This window comes from Rhea americana, unplaced genomic scaffold (genome assembly GCF_003343005.1).
Source record: "Rhea americana isolate MKP2758 unplaced genomic scaffold, rheAme1 scaffold_37, whole genome shotgun sequence".
Lineage (NCBI taxonomy): Eukaryota > Metazoa > Chordata > Aves > Rheiformes > Rheidae > Rhea > Rhea americana.
In genome coordinates this window covers 1842121-1861160 of record NW_028186501.1, presented here as the reverse complement: position 1 = coordinate 1861160, position 19040 = coordinate 1842121, and the positions used below count along the sequence as shown (strand labels likewise).

Genomic DNA, 19040 nt, shown 5'->3' with positions numbered 1-19040 from the left:
CTCAGGCTAGTAACTATTTCAAACCCTTTCACCTGCTTGAAACATTAGGCTTTTTCAACCCATGAAGTCCATCTGCCATTCACTTCTAAAATTAATTAGTTTTCCCCTAATATCCCCTAAATGTTCCCAATTTTACTCTCTTATCCTCCACCTATTCAATACATGACTCCTACTTTAAAATGTTGGGGTTTTTTGTTTTTTTTTTTCCTAATAYGTCTTCCTTGGCACCCCTTCTCTATCATAATCTAGCCTCAAGCTTTGATGTTGTTTCCAGGTCTCCCTAACTCTCAAATGAAATTTTACTCAAAACATATTYCACTGAAGTTCACGCAATACTACACCTTTTGCTTTAGACCATACAGTGTTCTCCTACTGAGGAAAGTGGATTAAGAAATGGGATGTCACTCCTCTTACAAATTTTACTTTGATCTTGCTGTTTGAGTTAGCAGCAATATGTCAAATTATAGCAATGATTCCCTTTGAGCTTGATAAAGCTCAGGTTGGGACTCACAGGAATAAGCAAAGTAAGATAAATCAGGTAGTGCTAACTTCATGTCAAGAGATTCATAARTTTGCCTTACTGATCTTGCAAAGAAATATAGTAGGTGCTTTCAGAAAAGAAATAGATGTCCTTTCACATGCTTTGCAGTCTGAACTGAAAAAGCCATCTGCTCGGAAAGTCATTATTTCTTGTTTTTCTACAACTGCCTGATTATTTTCAACATGTTTGCTAAAGCATTAATTTGAAAGCTATGCAAAAACAGATATTCCATTCTAAACAAGACTTCAGCCTATCACCCATATTTCTAAATGTAAGCCTTCTCATTTTGAAATAATTTATTTTAACCTTTTATTGCAATTTTTTATTGATTTGGCTTCATTTTGTCTCCTAGTCTGAGTATAATGAAATTTAAGAGAATGCCACAACCAGAATAAACTCTCAGTATAAGTTAAATATTTGATTCTTTTAAGGCAACACGTTTCTGCATCTCCCTGCAGTATTTGCATTATAAATAAGGTACAGCCATTAACATAATTCAACTTGATGTTGAAATCAAGCCTATGAATATAAGTTTTAATTTATATGTGGAAAATGGCTTTTTTTCTTTTACGGTTACTCTAAAAGCAGTTGTAAATGCAAGCGAACATTAATCCTGCCTATTGAGAGAGGAACTTGTACACTGGAATCTGGCAAGGAAACTTCCTAGCTCATTTTAAGTGTAACAGCAAAATGTAAATTTGATTTAAAAGCTTAAGGCTTAAAATTTCTTTTTCACATTGTACTCCAATTTATTATAAACATGGGATTTCAGAACTGAGACAAATATTAGATTTTAAATATTGATCAGCTGTAACTACAGTTTGAATCTATACCATTTTACTATTAAGGACGAACATTAGGCAGGATAGAAGTGTTCAGACCTATCTTAGAATAGTGTCTTTGTCACAGTCGCACATAGTCAATGATATACAGCCATATATGTAGAAGCTTATAATTTTAATTAAATGTTTACATCTACATTTTATAAATAGAGGATTAAATATTAACAAAAAGATCTCTATTAGTTTTTACAGAGCTAAGTATCACCTTCCAAAATTTTATCAATATTTACTACTACTCTTTGAACAAAGGAATAAACGATTAACATTTGCAATGTTATCACATGGAAGGACCACTGAAGTAGAAACTCACTGGAGATCACAGACAGAGTTACTCTAGCCCCAACAGCCAGATCAGTGCAAATTAGTCGTCAGTAATATCAAACCAGCTAATCATATTTTTTATGACTCCTTGCCAGCCTTGTGCATATGGTAAAAGAGAAATATCTTCATACATAGTCATTTTAACTGAATGGGGGGTGGTAGYAGAGTCAGTAGTTTGAATGGGATCCACATTAGATTTGTTTCTATGTAATCTTCTACAGCTCTAAGCAGAGATATTTTACGTGCCTGCAATTATTAAAATCACACCTGCATCAAATACGTAAACAGACGAAGTCAACAGGCTGGTGGTTTGGGGGGCTTTCTTAACACTRTGCTTCAGACAACTTTCCAAATTCCTATCTTCCACAGTCACAACACGTAACAGAATTTGTCTGYGTTCAGGAACAGTAAAAAGTAGAAGTACTTCAAAAAGCAGAAGACTAAGATGTGTCTACCAAATCAACATTGTTACCAACTAACTTTAGCCTAAACAAAATTCAAAACAAGGTTTTCAGATCACTCCTAATCATAACCAATTGTTTTAATCTACTGTGAAGAACCTGTGATCACAGTTAAGYGCTTTTTGCCAGCCCTCAGCTTTTGCGCTCCACAGCGGAGGTGGCACCACTCACCTCGCGCCGAGGCGTCCCGGCAGGCAGAGCCGCAGGGCGGCAGCGCCCGCTCCCAATCCCGCACCCACTCCTCCAGTTAACGCTTCTCCCACGAGACAGGGGGGCCCGGAGCAGCTCCGTGCAGCTGACCTCCTGCCAGCCCGGCCACGAGGACAGCACCCTGCTCCTCCCTCCCTGCAGCACCAGGCCTGGAAGTGGAAGATGAAGAACTTGTTGAGCTGTACCTGCTGCTATAAACAGGATCCTGCTATAATATCCCTCTCCCTCGTCCTTGGAGGCCTGAGCGAAAGTGGGAACTCCTAGGAGGAGCAGAGCCAGGCTAAGGGAGACAGAACTAATGCCCCCGCAGCAAGGACCAAAGTCACCTTAACTTCCACATCTGGGGAAAGAAAAAGTTCAAAAATTAAAAGAAATTAGAAAACAGGCCAAAAGTACAGAGTAATACTGCCATTTTTAGAAAGTCTAATTCTAGGTGGCTTGAGTCATTACGTTTGAACACAGTTTGCCATTACCCTTTTCAACAAGGCATTAGTGGATCTTCAAAGAATGTTTGCAACACCCTGACTTCCTTCAAGACATACTCATTTGAACTCAAGGGCTTTTCCTTTCTGAATTGGTTTTACAAGCAAGAGAAATCAAACAGTTCAGGTTCTGGTTCTGGTTATTCAGTACTGGCTGATTGACTGTGACGAAACAAACAAATTTTGTTTGACAACATTTGGCCATGAATGATAAACACTCTTCAGGGAGCATACAATATCTAGCGCTTCATGCAGGACACACCCAGCTTCATGAAGTACTGACAACTGCCACCATGCATAGAAAAAGAAAAAAAAAGCTGGAAATTTTGCCCACAATCAGGAAGGATTTGTTTTCAGAAGGCATTTAAAAATACACAGAAATTGTCTCAATGAGCCATCTAATTCCTACCCAAAGATTCCTGCTACTCATTTCAGATATTTTGTTGACTTCCACCATGAATGACAAAACACATTTAGGAGATTACCTGTTCTTCTAACTTGTACACTATGGCATCTTTACCTGACACAAAAGTCACACACACAATCCTAAAGTGCTATTCTGTCAGCCTTTAATTAAAATGCATCCACATAATAGTTCTTAAGAATGGAGAAATTAACAGAWAATCACCCCATGACAAAAGAAGAAACGATGCTCAAAATCACAATATGCTCTGCTGTTGCAGAGAACTGTATTAAATATTTATCAAACAAAAGTGAAAAGTCTCGAACTTTAGCTTTCTATTTTAAATGTAAAACCCCAAAAGTAAAAACAAGTAAAAATGCAAAACACTTCCTACCACAATGAAACAGCTTTGCACAAAAATAGAACAAACTGCAAAAGCTTCTCTAGGTAAAGCTTAGTGGATAATCACAGGTGTCACAAATACAAAACACTATTTCTATGAACTGGACACTGAATCTGCTAGCATATACTGATAAAGAGAAGAAAAACACTTAAAATACTTAAGTTTTTCTAGATCTTGTTAAAAGCACTACAATCAAAAGTAGCCTTCACAAMGTTTTACAATACATTGAAATAAACAACAACATTAAGAAGAGTTTACAGAAAATTCAAATATTTGTGTGTGTCCAGAAGCAGGAAGAAGTCTCCAAAGAATGAAGTATTCTATTTAATTCTTTCCCTTGCACCTTTTGATATAAACGCTGAAGTTTTCTGTCAGCTCTGATTAATACAGTAACCGAATTCTTGTCAAGGGAGGGGTATTTATTTTTTGATAGCTCCAACAACAAACTTTATTTGATTCACAAAGGTAAAGACCGGTATAGCAAAAACATTTTTCAATTATAACTCAGTATCAATCAGTCCAGGTTAGCAGATGCACATAGTAAGATCACATACGTACCTGAACATAAGAAAACTTGAGCCATACCTCATTTAGGTATTTTGATGAGATGGGGGTGGGGGAAGGGAGGGACAGTTGGGGTGTTTTGGTTTGGTTTTTAACATAACTCCATCTCTAATAGCAAGATATCCCTCCTTGCAAGGTTGATTAGAAGGYCTGAGGTAATGGTAATGTAAAATAAAAATACACGCTAGAGACCCACCACTAATACAAACATACAGGTTTATAGTGTTCATTACCCCATCCTCCATGTCAGGGATTGCCTCTGTAAGTTAAACAGTGAGATCATCAGGTASTACATGAGATGAAGATGAACATTTCTGTACTTACAATAAGGTGGCAGTGTCTTAAAAAGTTGGACTAGGTCAGGTTAATGTTTGATGAGAACTACCACGGAGAGACGAGCTAGCAGTTTGCTGTAGGGCACTTCTTTCAAGTCAGCTCGGAAATACTGAAGAAATCCCCAACAAAGTGCAATAAGCCTGGACTTGCTGCTACTTCTTAGACAAAACATGGAACACAAATCCTTCATCATTGTTAGTCAAGTAAAACTTCACTGTAATTTTTGTGAGAGTACGTTGTTAATTCCAGTGTCCCAGCCAAACGAAGATGCAAGTAATTACATCCTACTCTTCAGTTTTATCATCCAGATTCCTCCATTCGTTCCTTGAACTTGTATCAGATTGCCTAAGTATCAAATAACCAGCATGTTTCACTCAAGAAGCTACCACACTTCAGTGATGGATAAAAAGAATTAGTCATGTAAGTCAGTACTAACTACTAAAAAAGCTTTTAGGGGGCCCTTTAGAATCAAAGAGGCTATATACACATAATATGTTTTATTAAACAAGTTCCAGTGAGAAATTGGTATGGTATTCATCATCTGTAAGATTCAGTATATAGAAGCAAGTTATATATTTTGACCAAGGTAAAAGTAAACACCAGCAACTGAATTTTAAAAGCCAAATTAAGGAAAAGACTTCTAACTTCAGCAGCTGCAAGACAGCTCATTCAAAAATAARTTTTAAGATAATTTCTAAAAACCTACTACTGAAATAGCTTAAAAGTGTTCACATCCATGTAGAATTTGCAAGAMAAGCTTCAAGTAATTTATGCAAAGTCAAGCGATCCAAAACTATTAAGACATTTTAAAGAATGAATAGTTTTGTGCGAAAGTATTACAAGGGTAGGGAAAATGTCTGAAACCTCCCAAATTAAACTTACACTGGCATCAGTTTTATTTTTTGTCACTATTAAGGACAAGCTCTAATAACAAAGCAGCGACTGCAGCTCGTTCTCGGTTCAGCAAAGAAGGCAGTGAATGGATTGCACTGCACTACCCAGGGTCTTCTGCAAAGCTGGCAGCTATGACCCAAAAAACCACAGCGGAATTTCCCTGTACCTCCTTGGAAAAAAAAGCAGACCTAAAGCTATCAGTTCTGCCTACTTGTCTCCTACCAGTCTGCAAACTGGATAGAAAGAGGCAACATCTGTCTGGCTCGCACAAGAAAAGTTCCCAGCATTTTTTCTCAGTAGAGAGTAGAGCTGCTCACAGGCTATCAGCTTGAGACCCTCCTTTTTGTCCTGTCTCTACAGGAAARGCTAGAAAAATATGGAAATCTAGTCACTGATAGCACAATGCCATGCTCTCYTCTTCTGTTTCAGTGGACCCAAACATCAGAGGAAGAGATTATTCAACTATCAGCTGTCCCTGCGTCTGCCACAAAGTAACTGGGTATGTGGATGACACAGACCCTACAGTGGAATGAGTCAAGAACCACAACACAACTGACTTGCTAAGGAAAGGAGAATGTCTAAAATCTGAACACTGTGATACAACAAAGCCATAATCTACAAAAACTGTTGTCTTCCGTGTCTACCACAACTCTTAAGTCAGGACTCCTGGTCCGATAAGACAAAGTCTCAACATACTCTTGGTATCAATAAGCAGCAGCTGAGCCAGACCAGGCAAGTAAAGTTCATTTCTGCCCTAAGTGAGGCAGAATTTTAACACCGCGTTCCCTAGCTTTTGCATTTTTATTTGCTTTGTCTTGCAATATTAAAACATTTTTCAAGGCGACAAATGGGTATCCTAACTAAACCAATGGTATTTTTCTTAATATCATTTGAAGCTATGAYGTCGTACACTTCAGAAAAAAATCTGTCACCCACTGAGAACACAGTTTAGTTTCTCACACAAGTCTCAATTCGGCATACTTCAACCCAGTTCAACTTTGTATTAAAACACAGTTCTCATTCTTTCGAATCCTTGATCACTAGTACATTCCATAATGAAACACAGTGCAAAGATGTAACATCATGAATACAGTTTTTACATGCATTTTTTTCATGTCTACAAAGGCTAATCAAAGCATATTATAATACTGCTTCCTAACAATATTTTGCACTTTAATTGGGCAGAAACTTAACTGAAATCCTGTGCCTACATGTTCTTCTGTTTAGACTTTGAAGGCAAGACAATTGGTGTTTAAATTTTATTAAGTAATCGTTATTCAGACATCCAACATTAATCTGGCTATTATAGTTCCAACTTCCTCACATTAACTTACTTCATAACACACATCATTACATTTGAGCATTGTGAACTCTGTGGCATTTCCATTTAGAAAGGATTCACTTTGCAGAAACTCTGACAAGTCTGTTTTGTATGAGACTTTAAACAGAACGTAACGTTCTAATCAAGTCACATCAACTACAAAAGTAATAACGTAAAAGGAAAAAGTCATGTCTATTTGAAGGCTCACATCCTTCTTGTATTTTAACAGAACTGCAGAAAAAACAAGGAGGGAACAAGTTTTTCAAATTAATTACCTATGCTTAACTGCCATTTACTCCAGTTTTGTGCAGAAATCATCTGTATGCTCTTTCTCATACGGCATATTTATCTTGAACTTGCTATTGTAACCAAATTTCATGCATTCTGCTGGATAGCATACATCTAAAATGCACATCAGGTTTTGAGATAATAAATTAAACCACTGTATAAGCACTTAGTCCTTTTGTAATCATTCAGCATATTAAGTCCTATTCGACATGATGAAGTATAAATACTAACAGCATCTATGTCTCCTTCCCTTGCCCTTTCAAACACAACTTGTTTTGTAAATATAACTTGGATCTGATACATCTTCACAAGTCCTAGTAATTAAATATTTTGGGGCTATTAATATATCCTGTGCCCAACTCTCCTGGGCACCTAGAACAAAGGGCAATTTTCTAATCTGAAGTATAGTAAGGGCGCGGTTCCGAGTAATTCACGTTGGCAGAAGGCCACAAAACAGTTCCCATCCCTAACTGCTCATTCCTGTCCTGCACCACTCTCGTGGTTGTGCTCATACAGGCATTTGTGGAGGTGTGCAGCAAGCTCAATAAGGGAAATCTGGCCAGGTTAAAAATACATATTTTGGGGGCAGGCTTATTTCCAATACAGAYAAATTTATGATCAGATATACTCCACAGCCCCCCAAACAGTCACATGAGCATTAGCAAATAGGAATAAGCACCCTTAAAAAATATATATATAAAAGAAGAAGAAAAAGCTTAATGATATTATGAAATTATTGCCTGGGGTTTTTTGCATCAGTGTTACAGGTGAGCTTTGTCTATGGCAGTTGACAAGAAATATGATTATTGATGATGCGCTCTTAAAGTTCCAGCAGCAAAAACTTGAAGTTATCCACGGTTCCTAGTAACCTGCACTTGTGTACCAATCTTCAAAAAAAGGTGACTACAAAAACATCCATCTCCTTTCCTATGGTTCATCGGGAACAGCTCCCAGGACTTCCTCTAACAAAGCATGCTCAGAGTGCCTTCTGCAGAGCAGAGAGATGCTGCRCAGTAGCTTGGCAGACTAACCAGTATTAAGTAACTTTACCATCATATAATTTAACCCTATCCAGAAACATAGGCAAAAATATCCAAGCTATGCTACAGACCTAACAGCCCAGTGGTACAACAAAGTGAATTATGCTTCCAAACCGTTATAAGAAGAACAAAGGCAGTGAAGGGAAGCATCAAAAAGCCAACCAAGCGTGTGCATGTCAGCGTGTATCTTTTGGAAAGCAACATCTTAAACTCATTTAAGAGCAAACAACCTCTGTTAACAGTTATAGTATTTCCAGGATGCTAGATTGCTTTAAATTTTGAAAGCTGGATGAGTTTATGGACTTTTTAAAATCCAGAGTCTGAACCCCCAGAAAATGCAAAGTATGGGATATTTAATTCTCATTCCCACTTTTCAGCACTAACTATTATCCAAAAAGTTTACCAAATTCATTATCTCTTGCTACCTCCTAAAAACAGCTGTTAACACTTAAATGATGTGGTAACTTCAAGACTTGGGATACTTTCGGATAATGTAATTTAAACTTTTCTTTTTAAATTTAAGCATATTGAAGATGATAAGGAAAGAACCTAGCTATTAAACTTAGAAAAAACCTGCTAGAGTTTTTAAGATTTGCAAAGCAAAACATCTTGCAAGTAACGGGAAGGGACCAGAACTGTCTTTAAAGCTAAGCTGAAATTCAGCAGAAAAGCCACAGCTTTGACTTGCACTGCTTCCAAACAAACACTAGTTTAAAAGAAGGTTGGAAAGTTTTAACCTTTCTTACTACCCATTAATGACTTCTGTATTTTACAATTCCTGTTAGCAGATTACTGAAGAAAACTAAAATTTCTGCAACCACTGAATCAAAACTTTTAGCTTAGCATCAAGTGTTTCGGGAACACAGTTGGTAAACATTAACTTAACTATGCCAATCTTTTTAACCAAACTGTAGTTCTCGAGCAGCTTTAACTAGCTGCCTGGCTGCCTCCCTCCGGCGGCCGCAGGGCCCRGCTCCGCCTGCTCCCCTCCGCTCACGCCTGCACTTGTCCAGCCYGCGCTGGCGCGCTGCAGCTTGCTGAACCAGCAAAACACTCCCTCGGCACCTTTCCTCCCTTCCTACAGTTTCCTGCTTTCATTTTTTTTTCCTTCTTCAATGTTCTTATAGCTTTCTACCATCCTGTGTATCTTATTTTTCTCTTATTTACAGTAAAACAAACAAATCTCATATATGGTCTTTTTCCTCTCCATTTTCAGTGTGAAGCTGACAACTCAAAATTCAGAATACAAGCCAACACAAGGCCCTGCTCCTTAMCATCGTGACCTTTTCAACAATCTTTCTGGATGTGGCCTTAAAATGAAAGCCCTGCTGTTCACAGGTCTGTCAAGAGCAAGGCGCAGAGGAAACACTGGACAGAAGGTTCCTTAACGCTGCTAAAACGCTACTGCTCTGTTTACAAGTATCCCACTTCCTAGACAGGGCAGCCAGGAATACGCTATAAAGCAAAGCACACGCAGTGTCTTTCAGTCCTCTCGCTAGAGCACTAGCACGACTTGGCCACGCAGCGCTCCAGCCCGCAGCTCCTCCGGCGGCACAGGGCYGGCTCAGCACGACACCCGTGCGCCAGGTGGCTGCTGATCTGTTATTCGAGGGCTACGAGCTCCACCACAGACACACTTTGGAGCCCTTCATACTGCATCATATTTAAGAAAAAGTTATAAAGCATCTTCCCCACAACGTAGGTAAACTTCTACCAAGACTGAATGCAAACTTCAGCTTTTGACAAACTGGGAAAGGCATCACACAAGCTCTTTTTGAACTGTTGTTTTTAACCTATTTTTAACTAGAGCTAAAAGACTTGACAGACAAGAGAACTGCAAAACAATCATAACAACATACAACATAAATCGTAAGTCAGCTTGTTACAGCTTTAATTATGAGCAGACAAGTTAAATAATGCTTGAATGAATACAACAAATCAGTAAGACTCTGAATTTTGCCAACAGAAAAGTTAAACTTTTTCTAGTATGAAGTAAAACCACAAGCAACCTTAAAAAAAAGAGTCACCAAAACTGAGTTGAATTTCAAAATACCTAATGCAATAGGTTAATTCAGAGCATCCAGTTAGAGTCCACACACACACTTTCACTCGCGTCAGTTTATTCCAAGGCTTGAGTCAGTATCAGTTAACACAAAACTGTTTTCAAGTGCTACAGAAATCACATGCCAATAAATGCTTCTCATCTCCAAAGATTTCAAAATATTGCAATAAGCAAAGTGGGGGGAGTCCTATTAAATTCTGGCTTAATAAACTACTAATTACCATGGCATCTAGGAGCTCGAAGCATGGAAAAGCAGCCCTGGACAGCGATTCTGTATTTCCCCAGGCCAGGTAATAATCCTGGCACCACCTAGCTCTCAGCCACTGGCACACAGCTTCATCTCCTGGAGTAATGCTAGTTCTTGGGGGCTTTAACTATAATTCCTTGTAGGAGGTAGTCAGTGAACATAACGACTTATGTTTAATGAGGTAAAAAGTGACCTAAAACTTAATTTATAGAATGAACCATATGCAAACAAACTGAAGTGATTATGAACTATGTGCAAATTTATTACAATTTATTTAAAAGTGCATAAACAGCATTTTTGCTGCAGAACTGTTAAGAAGCAAGATGATCAACCTGTAACGATTAGCAGCACGGTGAATGAATCAGGGTTAGAGTGCTGAGGAGTGTTACACGGTGAGTTTAACAAAGCAGACTCCCTTCATTTCAAGGTATACAATCCAAGTACTAATTCCTTCAATGCTGAAGATAGAACTGATCACGGAAGTGGTTAAAAAACATTTTTCTCCTTGTAACTAAAACTAGAAAAGAAATGCACACAATTTAAGACCCTGAAGGACACGGTAGACAAATGAAACTAGTTCACTTGAACAGTTTTGCCTGTCTTAGGCATCCGGCATAGAATACACGCTTTCAGTTGTTTTTGTGGATTAATCGGATTCTACTTATCCTCCAAAAGCAGTATGATACAAGTCAAGATTAGCTATTTTTAATGTATGATTCACCACTTACTCCAAAACAATCACTTTAAAATACTAAGTTGTGCAATAGGTTAACATAAACTGCATAAATAAAGTAACATTCCTGCCAGTAAGAAGCTCTCTCACATACACCAGCCAATGAGATCCAAATTTTCTACTTATCCTCTCCTAAAGTGAAATTCATATTAGAAGTGTAATTTTTGACCCCCAATAATTTTCCAGTTTGTCAGTAAATCATGACTGAATGGAGTCTTTTGGCATTCCTTTTACTAAATCCATGCTAATAAGAAAATGTGCTTGTTCCCCCATACATACATCTCCGTGTCAACAAAAAAAAGTAGAAATAGGCTTTGTCCAAAAAACACCACCACAAGTTATTTGGGCCAATTAGGTAGGTGAAGAGGACCCTGTGAAAGCATCTTTAAATGTCAATTCAGTATAGATCCTGCTCCATTTGCCTGTAAAAGAATGCAACTATTTGTTTTTTTCATTAAAAAATAAAATAAAGGAACCTGGAGAAAAAGGAAACGAGTCTTTTCTTAGGAGCTTATTAGTGATACACTAATTTAAGCTGAAGACTACTTGTTAAAACACCCTTCCAGTGAAACATATTTCTGGTAATTACTTCCTAAGAATGCGTCACAGTTGAAACTTACTTGTATTTTTTCCCCTCATTAAACAAAATTGGGGCTGATATTACAGGAGAAGTAATCATTGCTTTTTTAATCTTTTTCTTTCAAGGGCTTTCTACACTATAGTTTTCACCACGTTAGATCAATATTTTAGTACGATGTTAATTTATTCTATTAGCAGTGTAAGAAYATAACTAAATACAGTGGTTGCAAAGTTTCACCGGTCAGTTGGAAACAATACCAAAGAGGTAATAGAAACCGTACTGCTTTGCCCTTACAGTCAGTGTGGACCATTGCTACCATCAGCAACAGTCACACAAATACAAACCACGCATCTCCTGGAAGGCTTAATGGTAAATACAAAATTAAAAAAAAAAAAAAACCAACAATAAAACAATATGACCTTCCCCACCACCAGCCCCCTCTCATAAAACGAACGAAAATTCCATCCAAAACAAACAAGCAAACAATAAAATTTAGCAAGCTCTTTTTCACGTAGGATCACCTAGCATACAGAAAAGGGATAAGAGAAAACAGACTATTTTGTCTGTTTTGTACAATCTTTGTACATCAAGTCCCTCACAGTAAGAATAATAAAAATCTAAAAACAGTTTTGCAAAATCCAAGCCTTCTGAAGTCAGAGCAGCCTCCACTAAGTTACTACTTTTATTTATGCCAGAGCACAGCACTACTTACCAAATTAAATTTACAAAGTGTTTCTCCATTAAGTTCTTTAAGCCTCATTTCATGCTCATTTTTTCTGAAATTTTCATCTTAATGACTCAATTTTTCACATCTGGACTCCGATCAAGCAATTTCTAAATTATCTCTAAATAAGAAAACATCTATGCTAATAGTAATGGGACACTGGTAAATGAGATCGGCAGTTTTTTCCAACTTTTTCATAAAACTATGGTCTATACTCCCCTCTCCGTAAAATACTAACATTAACAAACACTAAATTTCCATTTTGTTGTGGCCTTTTTCATTTGTTTTACCCTCCCCTATAGGAAAGGTACTCCACTAATTGTTTTTCAGCCAAACTATATAGAGAGAAGYGTGGACTCTTATCTCCTCACCCTACTCACTCTAATGATTTGTGCACATCAAAGCCTGATAAAAAAACATTTAAGCACTTCCATCACTGAAATCTCTTTAACATCTTTTAGAAATTAATTTAAATGCAGAGACAAAAAAAAATATATGTGAATGTGCAGTCGGAGGTGGACTGTTACAGTCAGCTATTAAACATTTATAGTAATGTTAGCATAGATGGTCACATATGTTAAACTATATATATTCAGCATTTTGAAGTCTGTATTTATATAAAAATATTCCAGACTATCAATATAAATACTAATTATTCAAAAAAAACCCACTTTCAACAGGATCACACTAACACTAAGGAAARTGCCTTCTACATTTCCCAATTGTTCTTATTTCCTCTATGCAGCCCTAAAACAAAAAGGGTGTGGGGGGGAAGCACCCAATATAAATGTCTGCTATGGTAAATAAAGCTATCACAACTAGTTTCCAGATTTTCTGATGCTGGAGGACCAGCTAAACTAACATTGCCTTATATGGCTTTAGGATGTTTGCACATTTATCTACGAGTATGTGTCTGTCTATGGGTAGGTGCCTTTAACCTCATTATCTATTGGCCATACGCAGCTACAAGAGCAACCAAACAATTTCTCAGTTCTCATTGTAATTATTGGCTTCTACAATCGAAACATGCTGCCATTTCTCACATCAGCTTGATCACAGATCACAGTTCAACTCAAAAAAAATCATAAGTAGCTACTTGAGTGAAAAAAACAGGAATGAGAAACAGTGTTCAACAATCTGAAATTTCAGCGGGTTCAACAACGAAAGCTGTTAAGGAAGGTATCTAATACTGAGCAATTTAAATTTTACCTCTGTGAAATCTAAGAACCTGAGCTAAGGACAAGCATTTTTTAACTCGTTGTTGGTTAGTAACACTATTTTCCCAGTGTCTCGTTCTAAAAATACATTATCATTTTTTCTTAAAATCAGAAGCATTCCTCATTTTGGAAAGCAAAGAAAGCGCTGGGTGAGTAGACAGAGAAAAGAGATAAAAGCAGCACAATACTCTGCTGCAGGAGGAATCTTGCACTTGAGGATGCTCTTCCACAAAGCCTTCCCAGCTTGTTCAGCAACACCTGATTTGGAGAAAATGTCATAAATGATGGTCACATCGCAGTGACCAACAGGAGATGATGCACATGGACTAGCATGGAAAAGGCAAGAGACAGGCTGAGACTGAAGGACAAACAGCAAAAGCAAYGGCAGGGAACAAGGAGCCAGGATCCAGACAGCATAAGGGTAGAAATGGCGAGATAGGGAAAAACAGAGGCCTAGGACACAACTGATGACTGGTTCATAGTTACAACTGGTATCAAGTAGCACAAGTTTACATATTTACAAGTTATTTCTGCTTGAAATGGAGACATAGCTATCCCATTAACTGCAGTGCATAGAAAGAAGTCACTTAAGAGATCAAGAAACATGTTTCAGTGTCCACTTCTCATTTTCATTAATTTAGAAAGAGCCAAGTATTGCTCCAATAGATGATACCTGATTACTAAAAGAGGACATTCTGCAAAAGAAACATATGGGCTTATTATAACAAAGTTAAATAGAGCATCATCTCTTAGAAAGGTTAGTAGTGACCATTGCTATTTACAGCATTTAAGAGCAGGCATCAAACAATGCGAATGATATATGATCAAATTATAGTGAGATACTAAGTATTTACTTCTGTTTCCAGGAGACTACAAAAGTTACAGTGTATTGAAACCTGGAAGCTTCTCAACTGTAACACCATATACAGTAAAAGTTATGGAGTTTTAAAAGCACTAAGTCCGGGAATCCACTTTGTTTTAATACACATTCCTTGACACCCTTTCCAATCATAACAGATCTATTATTAATAGTTTACAAAGAGGCATAAACATTTTCAGTAATTTCCTTCTGTCCTTCCACTAATAAGCCGCTAAATTTAAAAACTAAGAAAAGTTTAAAGACTAGCCCAAAGGACAAGGATCTTAAAGCTACTTTAGAAAACCATGATGTAGGAAACATCGGTTCTTTACAGGAAAAGAAATACGGTACCAACACATAAGAGAACAGCATTATTCTTCTTGCCTGCTGTCTAGCAAGTCTAGCCTTTATGCTCCCAAATCAATAAGGAAAACAAATAGCAAGAGACTGCTGTTTCACTGCAGAGGAGCAGAACTACTAACTGCATGAAATTTGGAGTGTTAAAGAAATCTGGTCTGGAAAACATGACCATCAGGATTCCACTATTAGTATAGCATACTGTATTTGGTTAACTATAAAACATGGATAAGCAACATATTCAGTAACTTAYAAATAACTGTTATGACAGGAATAAATTATGAGATGAACTTTAATAAACAGAGATTAATAAAAGGGGATGTGAGGTATCTAATGATGTACTGTCAGGACTGGGTACCATATCTCAATAGGAAGAGGTGCAGGCAAAAGCTGCACCTTATGAGCAGCTAAAAGGAGAAAATTAGTTCAAGATTTCAGAGCAAGAATTCCTCTTAGTGTTTGTACAGTATCAAGGGTATAAAGATTCTATACTTCTGTTGGTACCTGACATTACTGCCAGTTAATAAATTGGGTTTTACATTCATCAGCAATATAATTAACGAATCAAGTACGAACAAGAGACATAACTTGAAGAACTACAACATGCTTGAGAAGAAAAATGTAGTTTACTATATTAGGGAAAAGCGAGGTCTGAAACACAAAATTGGAGAAATAAATATGGAAAGTAGAAGGAAGCAGAGAACCTGAGGAGGTAGACACTATAGTAGACATGAGTGCATGAGGCAGACGATATTACAGCTAAATGGGAAAATGGAATTTTGGACTGCACGTACAAAGTTGGCACAAAACCAAGGAAGTAAGTCTTGCTATGATGCAGCTATGCGCTCCGCTCGGCACCTCTCTAAGTCACAGACAACATCAGGTTATTACTTCAGAGAACAGATACAATTAGAGATGGGAAAACATAATTCAACACAAGCATGTACAAATATATACATCTATTTAAAGTAAGTGTCTACAGTGAGAATAAACCTGGACTAGCATAGGAGAAAAACACACAGTYTAAGAACAGCACTACTTTAAAAATTCAGGCTGACTAAACTCAAGAGAAAAGCTTTCTGACAGAAGGAAGCATTAGCCCGTACAGTTATATTTCTTAAGTAGTGACAAAAACCCTATCATTTCACAAGGTTAAGCGCATCTTGCTAGTCATTAGTAACTGCAGAGAAGGAACCATCTTGTAAGACAAGAGTAATTGCCAGATAAGTTCTTTCATCTTTAGTTTTGCAATTCTATAACTGCAATTTGTTATCTTCTTATTTTACTACTGTTAGCAAAATATTTTACATACATTTTACACTGCTCTATCTACACATAATCTGTTCAAGTTTCCTCACTCATTTCCAGATAGGCCATCTTCATCATATTACCTCTCCATCTCACCATAACTTGGAACATTCTCTGCTTAAGCAAAGAAAACATTGCTTCTTTCTTGATATCAAGTCCAAGGAAGACACTGAAATCAAATGACACAAAAGACAGGTAGGCTCAGGTTTAGTTATTTCTTGGCCTATGCTAAAGGTACCTGTGAGACTATAGTAACGTGATAGAAAGGAAATATGCCTATAGAATGAATTGTAGTTCATTCTGAAATGATGYGGCTAAGAACAATTACTGCAGCAGAAAAGAAACCTCACAGTCACTAAAACCTCAAGCTTACTTTCACATCCTCAGACAGACAGAAAGACCCCAAGTATTTGTGGCTAACTTTCCTCCCAGCTCTACATACGCTTTGCCACTGACAAAGGTGGCCTCTTGAAAGATACAGGTATTTTCACATCCTCATCAATGCCAAAATCTACCTATGCAGCTTCTAATTTCATGCCTTCACTCTCAAGCCTAGGCTCAGACATGTATATCACTGGTTAGTATTTCTACCTCAACGATGCAGCTTTCTGTTGATCTGGAGCAAAGAATAATAGTAGAAAATGTTATTAAAAAAAACGAAAAAAAGAGGATGAGCAGAAAGGACATGAACAGAGGGAAGAAAAGTAATTATGGTAACTGTCGTAAGCACAGAAAACATGGAATAGGGAAGGCATTTCACCATCCATCATATGCTTGCTGTGTCCCCTCCCCGCTCCAAAAGATGTTGCAAATTGTTCCCTCGGTCAGTACTGCACAAGCCATATATGTCTCTAGTCACATCTAACATTCAGAAGCAACCACCGTGGAAAACAAAGTGCAGAACATCCTTGCCAGCAGCTACGAGCTAGAAAAGGAAAAAGGAACTAACGCACATGTGCCAACTTTTTATCTACCAACTGTGAAGCAAGCACCAATTTCTGCTGCAATAAATTTATTTAGAAAATATCAAAAAATGTAAATTGTATAGTTTTTGCAGATAAAAAATATGTAACAACCTTTTCATTAAATAATTGGGCAATAACTATACATAAGCATGCATATGTTCTAGCTTACTAAAAAGAAAACCTAGATATCTAAGTAATATTTCACCAAAGTCTCCTTAAGTTCAGTTGAATTTGGATCATTACAACTGGGAAGAATGCAAGGCAGCTACATATAAGTGTGATATTTTTGTTTACTTTTTTGTTGTGTGGTTTCTTGTACAGAAATACAATAAACACTCAGTCTCCCTCATACAATGTTTAAGATATAAAAGAAGTGATAAATTGAGAACTGAAAAGATGTTTAAAGAAAATATTAGGAACCTGAAACCATTTCTGAGACTGGAGTTGAAATTTACTGTGTCTTTTTATGATTGCCAAAATAGTTCAAAAGGAGAGAATTTGCTCTTGTATGAGGGCATGAACATGTTGCATAGTGGATAGAAAATCATAAAGAAGTATCAACATTGATATGGTAATAAAGTGAATATTTTAATTATGCCTAGTAGGAAAAAATGTTTCCTGTTAATGTCAAACACAAAAGCTGCAGGATTATCATGCCAACCAGTGCATATCTCAAGTACAAAACACATATACTTTTAAGGGCTACTATAGGTGAGTAACTGTGTACGTGTATACATATAGCACCTTACTGAGGCAGACGACGCAACTGTAGCACTGTGATTTTAATGACGTTGCTCTCATCAAAGATACCAAATGACAAATCAAGTTTACATCCACTCCTTCAAATCACTTGACCAGACCCTATTTCACAACTAGGCCCTGGGCTGTATAGCAATCCATTTCAGTGACTTAAGGGAAGTATTCAGAAGTTTTAAAGAAATGCAAGGAACCAGAAACATACTCATGAGAAGCTCAGTAACTAAAAAAGACTTGAAAAATGTGGTGAAAAATAAAACTAGACCCTTGAACAAAATAAGATAGTTTCAGACTAGCAATGCTGAGTTAAGTGCCTGTTCAGCTCACAATGAAGCAAGTGGGGAGCTTTGACATCAGTGGAAACATGAACATTTAAAATCATCGTAGGCTTTGCAAGTAAATGACCAACAAAACTACAAGTCAAGAAGATGGGCTTGTTACATAAAGGGGCCCAGACTTCCTAAGTGGAACCCTTTTCACYAGTACATCATTTTTTCAGGCCATATCTGAGGTATGGGTACAAATATAAAATTAACCACCTTTTCATTTCAGTAAGTGATTGAAAGATGCAGCACCCGAAAGTATAAATATCTGTATTACAAGTTTCAGGGTATTTTTTTGTTCACTGAAAAGGGGAGCTTGTCACCCTCTGTTCAAGAAAATTAAGCAACCGCTCTTTCGATTACAAGACATAATTCAATACTCATCATGGATAATTTACGTGACAAATATCTACTCATTWAGAGGAAGGATATGATTGTGCCTCAGTAGCCCTGAAAGCCTCCCTTCTTCTGACTTTCGGAAGTGCCTGTAGAAAGCGATTTCATATGACCAAGGCAGCCCAGACTGCCTCCCCCAGCCCTGCCTGATCCCAAGAGCAGATTCACTGCCTAAAACGCAGAGAGCAAAGTGGAAGGAACAAAGCCCTGACGTCAATTAGTGGAAAAGGATTAAACTCAACAGCTAAGAGAAGGGAATGCGTTGCCCCTGCTATCTACGGCAGCATCAAGAGCCACCCCAAATACGTGTTTCAGCTGGTGCCATCTCGGTTTTGCTTTCCGAAGAGGAGCGGGAAGGCCAGGGCATCGCACCCACCCGCGCACCAGAGGTACCGGCGCGGGGGGGG

The 19040-nt window shown here is 37.6% G+C and overlaps 1 protein-coding gene across 3 annotated transcripts in view; it reads right to left on the bottom strand.

The window, feature by feature from the left end:
- AFF4 (ALF transcription elongation factor 4) overlaps window positions 1-2805 on the bottom strand; it is a 43112-nt gene extending 40307 nt beyond the window's left edge. For 2 of the 3 annotated variants that reach the window (XM_085312741.1, XM_085312743.1), the window contains exon 1: window positions 2561-2805. The gene's annotated coding sequence lies outside the window, so the exon portion shown is untranslated. Of the gene's footprint in view, window positions 1-1971; window positions 2085-2560 lie in introns of those variants that run through there. The other variant, XM_085312742.1, reaches the window with a different exon arrangement.
- Between the last annotated feature and the right edge of the window lie 16235 nt (window positions 2806-19040).